Raw genomic sequence first — 16481 nt, forward strand, 5'->3', positions numbered from 1 at the left:
TAAATGTGTCAGCTGAGCATGCAGATAAAAAAAAAAAAGTCCATTTGTGAGAAGCAGCTCACTAATGCCTGATAGGTTTTATGGATCATTAGCAATACTACAGGCTTGACAAGTTATAAGTGCTGTATATGGGCAGATGAGTGGATTTAAGAAAATACAATAGGATCTTGATCACTCCAGTAGAAAGTAAGTAAAGTTGGAGTAATAGGAATACACTGGTGGTTATGCAGTTCTGTTAAGCCTTTATGCAATGCAGGTGAATCTCAATCACTTATTTTTCTTATGAGCTAGTCATTTGTTCAGCAGCACAGGAGGTGCAAAATTAAAGCAGTCACCCATCCACAAACTGTTTTCATAATATAAATGAAGCTGAGACAGTATCTTCCAAATATAAGTGTAACAAACATATATCCTTTCCAGACCTGTTCCTCCTTTCTCACTTGGAACTCACAAAGAATTTATTATATATTAAGAACTTCAGTAAGTTCTGTTTTTGGAATTAACCACGTACAAAAGTAAATCTTGAAGTACTTTGTTGAGAATAAAGAGGGCAGAGGAGAAGAGGAGACATTTGGTTCTCACAAGTAAGGAAAAACCTAGCTTAAAATAACAGGCAGCAGTCAAGAATGAAAAATAGCAACTTTTGTCTCTTATCTGAAAGGAAAATGCCAAGACCTTTTCATTTTAATTTTGTGAAGTTTTGCCCAGAAATTAATATTTTCTAGGTGACTGATTTTGTTCTATCCTGTGTGGTTTTTGAATGTATGCTCTGAGACAAGATGTCCTGATACCAGGTTGATACATTGCCTTTTTATTCTCCCTACCATGCCCCCCCCCCCAGTCTGTGGGTGTCTGTTAAAATGCCAAACCCAAATGAACTGAGATGCAACACGTGCTCATGCTGTGAATGCATGTTCATTTCAACAGAAGCACACACCTTCTTCTGCTGAGGACCATAAGTAAGATTACTTAGAGATTTTCAACTGTAACAAAAGAAATGCACTCAGTCATTAATCCATTTGGGCAGTGTTTTCATTTAAATTTCTAGTCTACTCCCAAGTTCTAATATTTAGACTGACTTTGATTTAATTGTAGAAGCAAAAAAAAAAGTTTGTAGCTGGACAAATGTCTTCTTTGGTGTTATAGAAGAGAAGAGCTGCCTTTTTGTTACGCTGTTTTTCGTATCTAATACGTTTCAATCTGGAGTATTTTTTTTTAATAATGAACCACAGTGTAGCTAACATTCATATCTGACTTTGAAGCCTCTACTGAAATTGGAAGCAGCCATTTAAATGGGAGTACCTCATGAGCAAGGAGTGGTTGCGTGTACTGAACGTAGTCAAATGAATTTTATTGTGAAAGATACCTATTGGTTCTACTTAACTGTAACTTCCTTGGACCAATTTGGATTAGATTGCCCCTACTTTACATACATGGGCATAAGATGGAAATGAACTAACAATTTCCTAAATGTGTTTAACTTTTATGATTGGCAGCTTGCTTTTTCAATGTTGTACATGAAATCCTTCAACAATCAAAGTGAACTCCATGATAGTCTGTGTGGGGCTTAAGACTCCTAAATAGTCTTATGTGCCCGTACATTATCAAGACTGGAGATCATTCTGTTTAATAAAAAGTAAAAATTGATTTTCTTAAAAACTGTGATTTAAATTGTTTCCACAAAACCAAGCACCATAAAACCAAGCATTGTTCATTTATGGCTTGTGTGGATTTATTTTGAGTAGATGTTAGACCAGGTGACCACTTTTATAATCATGTGCAATTTACCACAATTGTATATTATTCTTTCAGTTATGATTTTAGTAATTTTTTTTGACATGGCAACTTAACTACTGTAAAGGCTTTCTCTAAGTAATATTTGAAGTAATGGAAATAGTTTTTTAAAAAAGAAGTTACTATATTAGTGAACTGATAAAACTGTAAACTTTAACAAGTTCTGGCAAAAACCTTTAAAGTCTCCGATGTAAACTGACCACTGAAGACACACCTAAATGAGTCAGTAGAGTACCTCCTCAGGCAGAACTTTTTTGGGACACGAAGCAACTTTGTTTATCTACAGCATTTTGCCTCAGGTAAGAACACTGAAAATGCTTTTCTGTTGTTCTTGCTATTAAGGGAAACCCTAGCCTTTCTCATGTTTGTTCTCTATGTATGGCTGCATGACTGAGAGAAATGTTTAGGGCTCTCCAGGGATTACAGCAGGCAGAGCTGAGCAGCAAAGTAGAGGACTTCTAACGCTGAAAACAGGTAGTGATTGGTAGTGATTCTATGTAAGGATACATACTTAAATAAATGTGAAAGAACTTAACACTCTTAAAAATGTTATTGTCTTTAACTCAGCTAATCTTCTCTATTAAACTTTTAAGCTATTTTCTATACCTTTTTTTTTTGGAATTCTCAAGAATGTAAATGTCTTGTGGTTTCTTTCAGAAAAACTGCAAATACAAAATCCAAAAAGTCACCTATAAACTAGTCACAAACAAAATTACTGAGTTGGCAAACTAATTAGTGCAGAGATTTCTGGCTATTGTGTTCAGCCAACGCTCATCCAGTCCAGGGTGGTTTATTAGGTTTGGGCAGTACTGTGGAAGCTGACACTATTCAACCTAAGCTGGCTTCAGGAAGAGTCTCTGCTCTTGTCCAGGACTTACTGTGCAGCCACCCAAGTAATTCCACACAAACCTGCCAGTCCGACCAGCTGGCCTTGAGTCAGAGCAAATAAGCCTGAGTTGAACTCTGGAGAAGAATTCAGCTCTAATCTCCCTCCTGCATGCCTTTTTTACATCTAGAGCAGCACCCAAGAACACAAACCCTGTGTTTAATTGTGGTGTTGGGTAGCAAGCAGTAGCAGCTTGCTACTGCATTTCCTGGAGAGTGCTGTGAAGATAAGAGTGACCGTCACAGAACGAACCCAGCTGTCCTTAGGATCAACTCAGTTGTGCTGAAGTGTGAAGACTGAACTTTGTTAATCTTTTTGTTACCAAAAAAAAAAAATCACATTTTATTTGCTTTATTAATATGCTACTTCATACTAAATAGAAAAAACACTGATGCTATTTGATGGATTGAAATAGGTTGAACCAATGATGCTACCTTTGAAAGCATGAGGCATGGAACAGCGCCATCAATGCCTGGCCTTGCGGTCTTAGGCAGCTCTTAGAGCACAAACGTGAACTGGGGTTTCAGTGAAATGGGGGGGAATAAAGCAGTTTGTTGTGTAGCAAGTAGTGACTTGAGGGGTGGGGGCTGATCTAGTATTTTTAGCTTGTCCCTCTATAACATGATGAAAAGCTGATGTTAGCATCATTTTGCCTTGATCAGAATAGGTTTTTACTGCCACCATTGGCAAGGGTGGAAAAATTTTATTGCCCTATCACTTACCCAAGGCTGGGTAATAAATACATATAATAAATATGGTTACCCATTATTGGTACAAGACAGAAGTTGCACAGAGAAAAGGGTGGCCCCAAGACTTCAGATTGGGTTAAGTTTGGTAGGTTACATGAGGAGCAAGGAAGACTGGAAGGAGAAACATATTAGAGCAATGTGATGCTGCTAGGCAGGAGTGGGTGGGTTCCTTTGTACCTGGGAATTACTCAGAAGCTACTACAGCATCCTGCAGGAAAGGGGCAGCCAGATAGCAAGAGCACATGGAAGAGATTTTGAACTGTTGGGATAAGAGAATCAAAGCAGAGCTGTATCCAACCAGCTTCAAACGAAGCAGGTTTCTCAAGGTTTAAATGTAAATTCTCTTGGGTGGAGATCTCATAGTAAACCTGCTTGATCTCACTCCTTACTATGCATGGACTGCTTTTTGTTCTTTGCATATTGTTATTTTCCTCTGGTAGGGCAGCTGAGCCAAACTACCCTGTAGGTACACAGCTGCTGGATTCAATCCAGGGAAAGCAGGGGGCATGTAAAGGCAGAGTAGGAGCCCCAGGAGTATCCCTTTCATTAGCAGGAGCTATTACCTGAAACATCACACTATTAACAACAGTTGCTCTTTGTTATCATCCCATCCCTAGACATTATTGCTTCTTAAGCAAGATGGCAGAACATAATATTTAAGTACTTAGTGAATTCAAGGCAAATCCTGGTCCAGGGTGTGGTTAGACAATATGAACTGGTTTAATCCTGTTGCCAAAAAGTTACTGCTGCCAAGAGGATAGTCCTGCTCCTCCCCTCTGTTAGCAGCACCTTCTCCCCCACTTCTCACATGCTGGCTCCATTGTCTGTCTCTCTACTGTGAGCCAATGCAGCTCATTTTTTAGCTGAAAATTAACACCCTAGAAACAGGAACACTTTCTTAGTGGCTTATAAAGTCTGCCTGGTTGACCGTATGCTCAGATGGGCACCAGAATGGGCAGAGGGGCAAGCAATGGGAGTGCATGGCTGGCAGCAAGGGCAGCTTTTTGTCAGCAGGCCATTAGATTAGGTCTGCCTATTGCTCAACTGCACCCTTAAGTGGCCATGGGAATTTGAAAAATACAATGCACTTTGCTCTGAAGCAGCTGAGAAGAACAGTCAGTTCTACTGCGAAAGCACTAGCACTTGGCTGAAATGCAATAACGCCTTCAACTACTGCAGCTGTTTAGCTAAGCGAACATATTTCCAAACTGATTGCAGTTAGTGCTTACAGGTGCTCCTGCAATAACACAGAAAGCTCCATTACTCTTTAAGATTTGGGCACGTGGACAAAAGACTGCATGAGAACAGTGGCATAGGTTCAAGAAAAAATTTTCCTTCCCTCTCTTGTGGGATTTCAGTTGTTTTGAATCTGATGGCAGGAGAAGAGTTCCAAGTCAGCAAGAAGCAGGGAAAAGTGAAAACTGCTTGGGAAAGTGGAAAAGCTACTGAGGTTTTTATGCAGACTCCAGGACTGCAGAACGAATGTCTGTCTGACTAGACTAGTAATTTGGACAATTATCATTTTATTAAATCTGAAAGATACCGTCTTCACAGAAGTACAAGCCAGTCTAACTACCATAGTAACTGCCTTCAAAAGAAATTGAAAATGTTTTTCAGTGTCTCATCTCCTGTTACAGAAAACTGGTTTAGTTTTAGGATTTTCTCACAATTTGCAAAGTTGCGAAGGGGTCTTAATGTAAAAAGGGTTTTGAATTTCATAAGGATTTAAATGGAAAAAAAAATGAATCTTCTCTGTTTCTTGGTTAGCTGAAGCTCTTACAGGTGAATTATAACTGTGAATTATCAGGGAAAAAATAATAATTAAAAAAAAACAACGAGAGGATAGCGATAAATGCATGGTAGTTCCTCTCCCTCTGTAGGAACCCTGAGGTAAATAATGCCCTTTCTGAGCGGGCTCTGCGTTAGGCGGTAACTTGGCGACCACACGCCGGTTGGGAGGCAAACAGGAGGCTGCCAAAGCATTAAAATAGCCCCACTGCTTCATTTCCAGTCACGGTCCCGCGGGCTGGGGAGGCGGGCGCGGGGAGCCGCTCAGCTTCATCCCCCTCCTCCTCCTTCTCCTCAGCGCTCCCCTCAGCCACACGCCCCCGCGGGCGGGGCTGGCCCGGCCGCAGCCCCCCTCGGGGCCGCCCCCCGCCCTGGGCATGCCCCGGGGGGCGGCGGGCAGGCGGCGCCGTGCCGAGCCCAGCCGAGCCGCGCCGGCCGCCTCCGCCCTCAGCCAGCAGGCGGAGCTGCAGGGAGCGGGTCCCCGCCGCAGCGCAGCGGCGGGAGGGGGAGGGGAAGGAAGCGGAAGGAGCCGCCGCCGCGCTGAGGGGAGCAGGCGCTGTGCGGAGCCGCCGCCGCCGCCGGGTGCGGGCAGCGCGGAGGGGAGGGAGCGGAGCGCGGCCGGGGCCGCGGCCGGGAGCGGGCGGCAGGTGAGGGCCCGGGCCCGGCCCCGGGGGAAGGGGGAGCCGGGCGGGGACGGGGTCGGGACCCGCCGGGGGAGGGGGAGGAGGAGGAGGAGGAGGAGGAGGAGGAGGGAAGGAGAGGGGGGAAGCCCCCACGTGACCAGCGCGTGCGGGAGGAGGCGGCGGCTCGCGCGCCCCGTTCGAATCAGCTGGCCCGCAGCGGCGCCTCCCGCGCGTGCGCGGCAGCTCCGCCCCCCTCCTCTCCCCTCCCCTCCCCTCCCCGGCCGGCCGTGCGCGCTCCCGCCCGCCCTGACACACGGCGGGGCTGGCGACACGTGCGCGGCGCCGCGGCCGCCATGTTGGGGCCGAGCGGGCGCGCGGCTGTGCGCGTGCGCGCGCGGGGCCGAGCCGGGTCGCGGGGCGGGGCTGCGTAGAGAAGGAGTCGGGGTTGGGGGGGGGGGGGGGGGGTGAAGGAAGGAAATCTCGCGAGGTGTCGCGGTTCCTGCGGGAGCGGGCCGGCTGCGGGATGGCGGCGCAGCGCTGGGCGTGCTGGGTAATGGTACCGGGCCGGGGGGCGGGCACCCCGCGCGCAGCCCCCGCCCCGCCCCCGCCGCCCGGCCCCGGGGCAGCGCCGCGGCCTCGGGCTCCTCAGGGAGCGGCCCCGCCTCACCTCAGCTCACCTCGCCCCGCCGCGCCCTCACAGCGCCGGCCGCTGCGGCACCGCCGGGCCCGGCCTTACACCGCCGCCCCTCGGGCAGCCCCGCCGCGCTCCCCGCCTGTGGGCACTGGCCCGGCCCGGCCCGGCTGCCGCTGCGCTGGCAGCCCCCGGCCCCCTCGGGCCGGCCTCGCCCTGAGAGCTGCCGGGCAGGGCCCCCGAGCCGCCTGAGGGGGGTTCGCACCTCGGCACGGCTGTCTCGGGTCTCTGCCCCCTCAGGAGCCTGAGCTGGTGTGGGGATGTGGGGCCCGGCAGGAGCCACCTGGCACCGCAGAGCTGAGCTCCTGGCACGCTGGGTCCCCTCGTTGTCCCGGGCTCGGGAAATGTTCCTGGTTTCGGCTGCACTCGGATGCTACTGCAGTTATTTTTCCAAGTGTCCCGGCTCGGCGATGTCCCTTTGTCTCCTGGTCCCAATTTCTCGAAGGGAGAGCATATGGCTTTTCCTTATGGGGCCGGCGGTCTCTCCCCGAGTACAGGAACACCCACAGTAGTTGTGGTCAGGGACTGGAACTCTTCATTTAGTAGTCCAGGCTTAGCATACCACGTAACTGAGCCTAGAACTCTTATAAAATAATGGATTCTTCGGCTTCGCACTTGCAAGCTGTGTTTTGGGAAGAGGTCTGCAGTCATTAAATGCGCCGTAATAGCTCTTTGGTGTTTGTAGGTGTATTTGCATGTTTTCCGTTGGTGTTGCCATTATTACTGAACTAATACTGTGCAGATAGTTAGAGATCAAAGCTCTACGTGTGTGCAGCGTTTCATACTGTATAATAACTCATACAACCCTCAAGGACATGCCTTCTGGGTATATTTCTACCCTGCAGTCAGTTACTAGACTTCCCCCCCTTCTAGCTGGTACAAGGACTGGTGATCTGGAATGCTCTGTAGCTTGGGGTTAGCAAAACGTGATTCTTTCTGTAAGCAAGTATAACTTCTCAGAAAATAGTCTGATGAGTTACTGTTGCAGTTTTTCAAGTTTTTTTTTAATTTATTTGTTATTCTTACTATACTGTCTGTCAGGTTAATTACGTTAGTATTTACTTAAACAGAACTGGAAAAAACTTTGTTTAAGAAAAAGTGGTGTAGAGGAGAAAAACACAATTCTTTTAAATTAAAGAGTATGTAGTAAAATGTTGGCAGGCCCCAGTTTTAAAAAAAAATAAGCCATTAGGTGAAATATTCACCCAGTTGAAGCCACTTATGAAACTCCCTTGCCTTAGAAAGGGCTGGTTAGGATTTTACTTCAGCATGTGACTTCCAGCGAGTCATTCAGGGCATGAACAACTTTGGTTGCAGGATTTCTACAGCACTGTCATGTTCATTTCATAAAAACATTACATGTCCTGAAATTACAGTAAATGCTTTTTGTTTTGGGCTGTTACACAGTGCAGCCATGTGCGTCCATAAGGAGCAGCAGTTAGCCACCTTAAATTGAGATACTGCTTGCGTGTCTCTTCGTTGTTTAGTCCAACTTAGGCACTTCTTACAATTATCAGCTGTACCACCATTAACTGAAATGATTTGTCTTTGCATTGCATGTCTGAAATGTAGTTACTGAGATAAGCTGTATTAGGTAGCTTAGTTCCTGAGCTCTTTAGTGATGAAGTTCAATCATATGTTTCATCTCATAATATTGAACATTTCTGGAAAATCAGAAATAGTAAATAAGATTTTTAAGCTTGGTGTTATTACGCATCTAAGGACATGGAGGTGCTCGAGCGAGTCCAGAGAAGGGCGACGAAGCTGGTGAGGGGTCTGGAGAACAAGGCTTAGAAGGAGCGGCTGAGGGAGCTGGGATTGTTCAGCCTGGAGAAGAGGAGGCTCAGGGGTGACCTTATCGCTCTCTATAGGTACCTTAAAGGAGGCTGTAGAGAGGTGGGGGTTGGTCTATTCTCCCACATGCCTGGTGACAGGACGAGGGGGAATGGGCTAAAGTTAGGCCAGGGGAGGTTTAGGTTGGATATTAGGAAGAACTTCTTTACCGAAAGGGTTGTTAGGCATTGGAATGGGCTGCACAGGGAAGTGGTTGAGTCGCCATCCCTGGAGGTCTTTAAAAGACGTTTAGATGTAGTCCTTAGTGATATGGTTGAGTGGAGGACTTGTTAATGTTAGGTCAGAGGTTGGACTAGGTGATCTTGGAGGTCTCTTCCAACCTAGACGATTCTGTGTGATTCTGTAATATGCAAAAATAACTAGATCTCTCTTACACAAAATTTGGGAATGTATCCTATGGGCGTCGATTGTAGTGCTGACCAGCATGTTTGCTGTAACATTTATTGGTGTTACTGGCATACTTGTGATGTGAGATTCCAGTCTGCTATCTGCCTCATACAAAATGAAGACTTCCCTCTCCCAGTATTTCAAGGAGACTGAAAGAAAATGTTGTTTTTTGTTCTTCCAGTGCTGGGAGCAGGTTGGCATCTGGTCAGTGATCCTCGTCTGGTTGATACAAGGTGGAGAGACTTTCACTTTGCTCTTTTGCCACTATATTGGCTAAGAGAAATAAGAAATAGTTTTTAAAAGTACTCATCAAGTTGGAATAGAAGTCTTGGCAGTCAGTCTATCCTATTTCCCATTGTTTTTTACATTTTTGTAAAGTAGTCTTTCACATTTGAAAAGCTCTTTAAAGTCTTTACACCTAATCTATTGGTGTTCTCTTTGTTTTGGTTTTCCCAAAAATGGAAGTCTTTGCATTTTGTGGGAACTGATGATACAGGTCTCTTCACTCATAAAAAAAGAGATTTGCAAGGGAGAGCTTAATTTCAAGATTCAGCACTTGCTTATAGCCACAGATTTACACTGTACTTACATAAATCACAGAAATACAGTGCCGGAAGACCTATTGTTCCCCTTCTTTCAGGTTGGTTTAAATATACTAAGATTATTCCAGACAGATATTTGTAGGACTTGTCCTTAAAAACCTTGAACAAGAAAAAAATCTTCCACCTCTGTAGGCGGGAGTGAAGTTGCAGAAAGTGAGAAACTTTCTCACTTCTGTAGTGAGAAAGGTTTTTTTCTTAGTTTCCAAATTAAGTGTTCTTTGCTGGAAATCAAGTTGCTTATTATAAGAACTTGCTCCTGATAAACTTTACGCCTATGGCTATATTGTTCTGGCTTTAAGAACATTGTAAATATGGCTTCTGCTTCAAAAACCGCCTGTGGTGTAGAAGAACATTTGTAAGAGTTTATTTTAACTTTGTGAAAACTTTCTTTCAGTTTGAGTAACTTAAAATACCATTAGGAAATGCAGACCTAAACATTAAATAGCGTGTTCTCTTTCTTCTTGGACGCTGTTCTTAAACAAAAAGACTTTTAAAAAGGTTCTCTGCTGAGGTGCAGTTTCATAACCAAAGTAAAATACTTTGCTTTTGTAGCATAATAAGTTGACCCTTTGTAGAGTTTGTGTTATAATCTTGGATCTTAGTTACAAGGTTGCGTTCAACTACTTTCACTTAGACAATTTGTCATATAGGAGGTTTGTTGTTTTTATATAACTTTGGACCAAAAGCTTTGTAGATTAAGTTATATTGACTGTTCCTAAAAGTTACTTTAATGTTTAATGCTACAGTGAGTCCAGTTAAACGTAGAAAGGCAGAAAGATCAGCTAGTCCAATCCTCTGGAATCCTTTGGAAGGGCACCAAGATCATTCCCTCTTCTGACAAAGTTCCTCTTTGTGATGCTTCTTGTAGCAGCTCATCACCCCTTGGTGCAAGTTTCACCCGATGTTCAATTTCAATATTTTTGCTTTGCATTAAGCTGATAGCTTTCTGTCATGTTGCTTCTGAAAACACTTGACTCCCCTTTCAGCAATGTTTTATCTGTTAGATTGCCGTTTGCCGCTCTCTGCTTTTTTCTGGTCTGTCAAACTTCATCATAGGATATAGAGAACATGAATGTTGGCAAGACAGAAAATATAATTGCCCAAAATTTTAAAGGTGTTTATACTAGTTCCGTTAAATACTGTATTTAGACACAAGTGTTTGCTTTGATTAATGGGATGCACATGTGCCAGACAAACTCCTGTTAAGACAGGTCAGAGTAAACGCTTGCCTTTAGAGAATACCTGTCGGTAGTAGAGCAGTGGGATTTTTTTGTCTGTCTTGTACAGCTCTGTCATGAGACATACCTAATTCTGTCCTTAAAATGTAGTGATTTGAACTTTAAAACACTTTCATTAGAAAATGTAAAAATCAGAAAGGAAATGTGCGCTTGACAGTTTGCTTGTTGGTGCGTAAGTGGTACTATCCTGCTTTTTGTTGTTGCTTTCCTTTTTGTTGTTTTGGTGTGTACATATGCACATATGTGACCTGAGTTTTCTAGAGGCAGAGTGTTTTTGTTGTTGTTTTAGTGTGTGTGTGTGAGCTGAAGTGTTTTTGTAGTATCGGAATATAGCCCAAAATCAAAATTGGAAGAGGTGTGCAACTGGGTTACTGTGCCACAGGCAAACACGTTAAAGAGGAAGGAGAGTGCCAGAGCCTCCCTCCCTTGTCTGTGTATTTGCGTTTGAAAGATAACCTAGTAGAATAAGTCCAGTAGTGCTGAAGTTAGGGGTTTTCTCTTCACAGCTAAAGAATACAGAAACGCCAAAACTAGATACTCTCAGAGGCAATTTGCTGTGCTGGTTACGTACTCGTTAATTACATGCTCTAAGGACATTTCAGATTGAAGGAGTGCAGTGAGTGGAATTTAGCAGGTATATTTTCTGAATTTAATCCTGTTGAGTCTTTCAGCTTGTGACCTGGATGATAGAACAGAGCACATTTACGTATTGCCTGGACAGTGCATATCGAGGGGGCAATACGGGCACCAGAGTATGAAAAGGTCCAAGCAAATGGCACAAATAATCTGAAATACATGGGTTGCAGTTCAGTAAAGAGAAATGCAAAATAATGTGTTTGGGTAGCAACAATAGACTTAAATATGAGAAACAATTGGCTGGGCAGCAGCTCTGCAAATAAGCAGCTGTACCACAAAATGAGCACAAATGAGTCATGACAGCTTTAAAAAAAACTTACAGGAGTCACAGTGGGACGTAGGAACAGGATTGTGGTTGTGTGTAAGATAGGAAATGCTTCTGCAGTGGTCGGCGTAAGGCCTCAGATTGGGTACTGGCTGGTTTTTGTTTTGTATTTGGAGCAGATTTGGACCACTTGAAGAGCATTTAGAGGAGGGTTGCAGTTAGGACCTTTGGGGAAGGACTGCAAGAACTGAACTTGTTTAGGTTATGGCAGAGGTGGGCAGGCATAATGATAGGCTTCAAATACAGTAAGGATTGCAACAGAGGGGACTGTAATAAACTCTTCTCTCCAGGTAGGGTAAGAAATAATGGTCCTAAATAGCACAAAAGGAGATTTCTGTGCTAGAAGAAAACTTTCCAGCTCTGTGGATAGATAAAAATGGGGTTAGGTATCTGAGGGAGGTGATGGGATATCTGTTGCTGAAAGTGCTCTAGAAAAGGTTAAATAACCTCCTCTTAGAAGTGATTTGGGTATAGCTGGTCTGTCCTTGGCCACAGGAGGTAGGGTGACTTGCCAGTGTAAGATCTCTACGTTTCTATGATTTTAATGATGTTGCTGGCAGTGACTAAAACAAACAACAACAAAAATCAGACTTAAAACCCCAGACTTTGTAGTGGAGCAAAAAGCTAAGTGATGTGACAGTCTGTAAGGTTTAGTTTGAGAAAGTACATCAAATAGTTCATTAAAGAGTTGTTTTATAAAGCCCTTTAAGCCTTCTGTATAAGCTAATACGGAAAATAAATAGGCTTCCTTCTTTTTTTTTTAATCTTTAATTACCTTTTGTGTTTTTGTTCATGATCCGGTAGAAACAAACTGAGCTAGAGTCAAGGTCTTTCAGAAAACTTCACTGAAAAGAAGCAAAGTTAAAATGATGAAGTCTAAGGAGCCAGGGAATCAGGTGCATGCCAAGGCTCTGAAACAGAGCGAATCATTCAGCTTCAACTAGTCTCTTTATAACAGAGATGAGTGCTATCATCTGGGAGATGTGTTTTGGGCGATAATCATCACTTATAAAGTATCTTCAGTATCACAGAATTGCTGTGTAATAGTACCAGTATGGAAGAGGTTGAATAGAAATACGTGCTTTCTGCTACATATACTATTTCTAAACAAAATCTCTCCTTTGAGATTTTTTTAGGTGGTGTGAAAGCCTTTGTTTAAGGTGGCAGAACTAAGAAGAGTTACTAAAGCTCTTTAGGATTAAAAGTGCCATACAGTTTGATAGAACAGTTTTGAACCAAATTCAGTTTAATAATTTACTCTGAAATTTTTCTATTAAGTGTCAACTGCCTGCATTTTATGTGACCTTGTTCAAGCTTTTCTGATTTTTAAATTTTGTCAGAGCTGCCTTGGGGTTAATGAAGAATGAAGGAAAGGCTGTGTCATATAGGTGTATGCTCTGTAATTGGAAAAAGGGTTAAATAAATTCTGTCACATTCTTAACATTTCAAGAGAGTGTAGAGGATTGAGATAAGATAATGCTTTCAGTCTGTTTCTTCCTAATTGCAATTAGATTTAATTGCATTTTTCTATTTGACCAATGGTTTGGATTAAACATTCTGTATGCTTTAGGTCAACAAGGTGTTGTCATTCTGTTTGTTGTAATTGATGGGAAATTGCTCGCTAAAGCATTGAGAAACAAGGTGTTGGTAACTGATATGGCACTGGTTTGAGGTGCTGACCTGCTGCCTGCTTACAAGTGGCTGCAGGTGCAACAGGACATGGTGAAAGCTAATGCTAAAGGTTTCTTGTACATTAGTTAAATGGGATTTCAGAACTGTTTTTCTAAAAATTGATAAAAGGAAGAAAGATAGAGCACTGTCCCCTAAGTTAGAATGATGTCAAAAAAAAAAAAAAGGAATTTGTTCCTTTCCTCAAATATTTTAAGTCTTCCAGGGATTTTTCTTACATGTATCACTGCAGTACAGAGGCTTTCTTGTAGAGTATTGTGAAGGGGTCACAGTATCTCGCAGTAAGGGCACAAAGGCTTAAGCTAAGCCTTGGGCAGAGACAGATGCACCTATTCCCTAAGCTCCACCTGGAGAGTTGTTACTGAGAAGGAATCATCAGACAGAACAACTGTCTGACAGCTGAGCTGTCTGGGGGGAAAAAAATGCTGTTTTAACCTGGAGTTTGGAGAAGTAGATCCTGCAGGGTGGTCTGGGGGAATATATGGGCAGTGGCTGACTAAAAGATTTGTAATGGGAACCCATGGATGTTACAACAGATGATGGAGTTTGTTTGCTTATTTTTTTTCTGTTTCCAAGCGTATAAAATTTTGGCAACTTCTAAAACTGTGTTTTGCTAATCTCTCTGAAGTTAGAATATATTGGTACATGTTTTCTCTTCCACCCACTGCCTTCTTGTCATGTACTTGCACTTTCTCTGTGTATGTGTCTCTGAAAGTCAGAGTATAACTAGCAGCAAGTCTTAGTTCTTCGGTGTATGTTGTTATATTGCTTTTGATAGTAACTACTCGATCTAAATTGCTTCTTGAAAAGATTTGACAATGTGTCTGTGCTTTGCTGTGCTGCCAGGGCTGTTCTCTGGGTATTTCCTCAAAAGCGAGGTTTCAGGAAAAAGGAAGCTAATCAGAAGTTCTCAGTTCTTTCCAGTCTTCAGCCTGCAACTTGCTTTGTAGTTTTTAATTTGTTTTGCCCTAGAAAGATAGGCAAAAGAGAAAGCTGCTGCAGCACGTGATTTTTTTAAAAAGTGGGTTTCTATTTTTAGCAGAATCATGGTCTTTATGAGATCTTTATTTTTTACTTTTGGAAATTCTGCTACATCCCATGCATTGCAAAAAGGCTGAAAAATCATCATTCAAGGTATTATTGTAGAGCCTGCAGCAATGCAATTACTTTTCATATATGCTTGCATAGTTTTAAGTCCGTCTGTGAGGAAGTGGTTTCTGACAGAACAGAGTGTAGTTATCTCATTTCTATTCGCTGAGATCAGCTGCAAATTTCTCTGGATCATGTAATTGGGAATCTGCTGATCCTTTGTTAAGAGGATTCCAAAGATACTTTAGATGGAAAAGGTTCTTCACCAGCTTGCCGCCGTCTCAAAGGCAGTGCTGAAAAGGACAGTGAGAAACATTTACTTCTTGCCTAATGTCTGAGTTCAGATAAAGCTTCTCCCCCACCAAAGTAAAACCTTTTCAGATTTCTTTTCCTACTCTATGGTTCAATTGAAGTCTTTTTTTGATGCTGAGTCTCATTTTGATGGGGTTCTTGACACGTAGTTTGAAGATCTGAGTCATAGTTGAAACAGAAAATGTTGCAAATCCTTAAGAACCCTCTGTATTTTATTGGCATGAACGGGTTGCTTTGTGGAGAAGCCAGGCTTGCTGTCGGTACCTTCTAAATTCTCCAGGTGCATAAGGGAACAGAGTTATTGCTGTTAAGATCTTGATTTCTTTTTTTAAAGGCTACCCGCCTCCTATCCCACCTTAGTGTCCTGTCCTGTCCCGTCCCTCCCCCCCCCAAAAAAAAAAAAAACCAACCAACCAAAAAAAAAACACCCAACACACCAACAGTCTAGGTAATTCAGTTCTTGTTAATATTTGTGAATTTCAGTTCTGTCACATACTAACTTAAAATATCCCTGGTTACAGCACAGAGGTGATTTATTGAAACTTCCTGTATTACATGAGTTTTTTTTTCTCTTACCACAATTCTGAATACCAGAGGGAATCTTTTGCAGGGATCTGGAGGTAAAGGCAGGCAGGTTACTGTTGCTTTATCCAGTGTGAGTCATCTCATTGATTTTCCAGGTTAGAGGTAACTCTGGTGATCAGAATTGTGTCCTGCTCTAAGGACACAAGGATGATAACTCATCATGAGCTGTAGTTGTGGTTAGATCAATGGTCTTTAAAAAAAAAATAAATTGTTAGATTGTTGAAAGTCTATATTTACGTGGCCCAATAAATTCTCCCAAAGAGACCATCCCAAAGAATCCATGAGAAACAGAGCTGTGGGAATGCATACTGTGCGATGCTCGTGGTACTGTTTTCAGGCTTGATTCGTGGGTCGCTATAAGTTTGTTATATGACGTGTACCAGACAGTCACGTGGACATTTCTTGTTCTATCTGTTGTATCAGTAGCCTGATTTGCAGAAGTGGCATGAGCTAGAATTTAAGGTCTCTGTGTATCTGCCCTTAAATGTGTCCTTTGCTACGTGTGGGCTGCCCTTACAGCTTCCCTAGCTGGTTCGCTTGTGCTCCTGCTTTGAAACAAAAGTTTGCTTTTCTTATACTTCAGCAATTACCTTTTGTGTGTAGTCTGACGTCTGTTTCCTCTTGACCCTCGCTGACTGTATTTTCCATAACGAGAAGATGTCAAAAAGAGCCCAGGGGGTTGAATCAGTAACAAACACAACCCCAGAACGTCTTGCTTCTTTTTCTCTGATGCCTTCTTTGTGCCTCAGGTTCTGTCAGCGAAGACATGCATCAACTGGATTTCAGTTAAACTTCCAATAAAATTTTAAGTTTTATATTCAAGTCAGCAGTACAGCGGAGTGAAAATAAAGTAAAAGAGATGCTGTGACCCCAGCTTTGCAGCAGCAGACATGAAGAACGTTTCCCCCAAGCAGCTCACAATTCCAGCATGACCCAAGTTATAGCTGGGCAGTGTAGCTAGACAGAAACAGTAAGGCAGCTAAATTGCTTTCTGTGTGTCAGTTATCAAATGGTTTTATCTTCATTGTGGAAAATTAGAGTTCTAAGCTAAGCAAAGTAACTGTGCTTTTTATGCTTACGAGGAGCTAAGGGATAAGGGACAGCCTGAGAGTAAGGCTTCACGTTACAGCTAACCCAACCCAGTGGCTATCTGCCACCAAAGCACGTAGCTCTGGCCCCTGCTTTCTGGTAGCACCTGTGCTCATTTGACCATTACAGTATGCCCATTTTGGG

General features: G+C 43.2%; 1 protein-coding gene across 6 annotated transcripts in view; it reads left to right on the top strand.

The window, feature by feature from the left end:
* The first annotated feature begins 5710 nt into the window (after positions 1 to 5710).
* The window catches only part of ZZZ3 (zinc finger ZZ-type containing 3), a 63791-nt gene continuing 53020 nt past the window's right edge, over positions 5711 to 16481 (top strand). For 2 of the 6 annotated variants that reach the window (XM_035538213.2, XM_050712258.1), the window contains exon 1: positions 5739 to 5864. The gene's annotated coding sequence lies outside the window, so the exon portion shown is untranslated. Of the gene's footprint in view, positions 5865 to 6308; positions 6391 to 16481 lie in introns of those variants that run through there. The other 4 variants (XM_035538212.2, XM_035538214.2, XM_050712257.1 and 1 more) reach the window with 3 other exon arrangements.

Source organism: Cygnus atratus, chromosome 8, assembly GCF_013377495.2.
Source record: "Cygnus atratus isolate AKBS03 ecotype Queensland, Australia chromosome 8, CAtr_DNAZoo_HiC_assembly, whole genome shotgun sequence".
Classification (NCBI taxonomy): Eukaryota; Metazoa; Chordata; class Aves; order Anseriformes; family Anatidae; genus Cygnus; species Cygnus atratus.